The following is a 2,416-nucleotide window of genomic DNA, read 5'->3' on the forward strand; positions in this document are numbered from 1 at the left end:
CTCGGCCCCGGTGCTCTGCCTTTGCCCCCGCCCGCAGGTGCTCCCAGCCAGGACCTGCAGCGCACAGGACTGCCGGGAGAAGCGCAGGAGAGGCCTCGTGCCCGGCGGGACAGGCCTGGTGCGCGGCCGGCTGCCGTCTTCCTGCGCCCTCTGCGGCCCCGTGGGGAGGGGAGGAGGGTAGAGAAGAGGAGGGAGGCCGAAGACTTACCCTTCCCGGGGAGCCTCGCAATTGATCAAAGTCACGCCGGAGGCCTGTCCCCAAGGGCCTTCCGCTGCTTGGTGTCTAACCCAGGGTAACTTCCTTGTAGACAGGACCTGGCCCCGTAGGGTCATGCTCCTTGCGGCTCCGGGTTGGGGTGAAGCACGCTGGGTTTTGGACATGCCTCCGATTGCACATCAGAAACGGATGGGAGGGTGTGTAGGGCCATTTGCTACCCCCTGGGGCTGCAGAGGCTTGCGTGCACTTAAGACCTGAACAACACCATCACTGGGAGTCTTGTACTCCCGTTAGGGTCACCCATGGTGGTTAGGTGAAAGGTGAGACATTACACAAAGAGCAGTCCAGCACAACGTAAAAAGTACAGGCAGAAATGATGTTTACTACACAAATTGGCCCCTTGAAATCACTTTAAAGTCATGCCCAAACAGGACCATGGCTGCAGAGTGCTCTAATTGTGCAACAAATAAGCCCTCATTGTACGTGGGTTCAAATGAAGCTGCTTCTCTAAGTGTTGTCACTTCATTAATTTCTGCCTGCTCTGCTGCAACAGCAGCCCATCTCAAGCTGCTGTGGGGGGGAGGTCCTCTCTGAGGTTCTCAGCCCTGCTGTGGTATGGGTGGCCGAAGATGCATCCACCCTTGCGGTCTTTGGGCACAAAAAGAAGCGCAGTTCCTGGGTCTACCTCATGGCGATTCGTAGAAATAGAGGTTAGCTGTCGAATCAGGAGGGTCAAGATCAGCTACAATTTGGAGCCGATAAGGAAGAGAGGCTGTATCTGTCCCTGACTGCCCTGTCCCGTTTCCCTCCCCCCCCCGCCCCCACCCGCTCCCTTGCTGCCTCTGGAAGGGAGGGGGAGATGGCAGGGAAGGGAGGTCCCAGGTACCCAAGTGCCTTATTTTAGCCTGTTTAAATCTAGTAGCAAAATTGAGTCCTAAGGCAGAGTGGCACTTTAAAGTTTCCTTCGGCATGAGCCCTGCATCATAAAAGAGGAAATATTTCCAGGGGGGTTATCGTTGTCAGTGACCCCTCACAGCTGAGGATGATTGCTCCCACAGGTCATTTTTAGTAGATGTTGGACCAGTAAGAGAAGCCTGAGCATGATTTGTTTTATATAAGAAGGCTGTTGCATATTGGCAGCTGCACAGATCTTGGCAGAGGAGAAACTTGTGTCCAGTGGCAAGGAGATACAAGACGATTGGAGTTACTCTTCCATTGCAGCCTTCAACCACCTTCGCGGCCTCCTCACCTCAGGGGGGCTCCAATCTAGTTTAATAGTTGGTAGGGTTGGAAGGGATCTGAGCAGATCATCAAGTCCGACCCTCTGCATGGCAGGAAAGAGTACTGGGGTCAAACAACCCCAGCAAGGTGTACAGCTAGCCTCCTCTTAAAGACCCCCAGCATAAGAGCTAGCACCACTTTGCTTGGAAGTTGGTTCCAGATCCTAGCCGCCCTGACAGTGAAGTAGCGCCTCCTGATATCTAGTTTGAATCTACCCTCTGCCAGCTCGTGACCGTTATTTCTTGTCACTCCTGGCAGTGCTTGGGGGAACAGGGACTTCCCCAGTGCCTGCGGGTCCCCTCTGACTAGTTTGTAACAGGCCACTAGATCCCCCCTCAGCCTTCTCTTGTGGAGGCTGAACAGGTTCAGGTCCCGTAGCCTGTCCTCGTAGGGCCTGCCCTGCTGCCCCCTGATCATGCCCATCTACCTTCACCCCGACTTTGCTACTACATTTAAACAGGCTAAAATAAGGCCCTTTGGTACCTGTAGGAAGGAGGCTTTATTATTAAGAGTAAGTTTGTTGCTTTCCCAAGTGCTCATGTCACCAGAGAAGTAATGTTTTATAAACCTCAAATCTCAGAAGAAAAAAAATCTAGTTTTTGTTTTGGGGGCAGGGGAGTGCTAGAAATCAGATCTACAATATGTTTTTGTTGTTTAACTTTTTAAAGTGCAAGAAATGGGATTTGCCTTGTAACATAGTAGATGGAATGTCTTATTGATTGTCTTTGTGAACATGGTTATATTTCCCTCTAAAAGACTTGGAAATGTCCAGGTGAATTTTGTCCCAACAACACTTAATTGTCCTTCCCATCAGCAATAGTTTCACAGTTTCATAGTAGCTAGAGTCGGAAGGGACCTAGGTAGATCATCTAGTCCGACCCCCTGCCTTGGCAGGAAGGAGCACTGGGGTCAGATGAC

At 52.0% G+C, this 2,416-nt stretch overlaps 1 long non-coding RNA gene across 1 annotated transcript in view; it reads left to right on the forward strand.

Annotated features, from left to right (window-relative positions):
• Positions 1 to 167: 167 nt before the first annotated feature.
• LOC109322962 overlaps positions 168 to 2,416 on the forward strand; it is an 8,241-nt gene continuing 5,992 nt past the window's right edge. The window contains exon 1 of the long non-coding RNA XR_002104517.1: positions 168 to 293. This is a non-coding gene — a long non-coding RNA (uncharacterized LOC109322962). The remainder of the gene's footprint in view (positions 294 to 2,416) is intronic.

Source organism: Crocodylus porosus, unplaced genomic scaffold (genome assembly GCF_001723895.1).
Source record: "Crocodylus porosus isolate Cpor-Errol unplaced genomic scaffold, CroPor_comp1, whole genome shotgun sequence".
In the NCBI taxonomy this organism is placed as follows: domain Eukaryota; kingdom Metazoa; phylum Chordata; order Crocodylia; family Crocodylidae; genus Crocodylus; species Crocodylus porosus.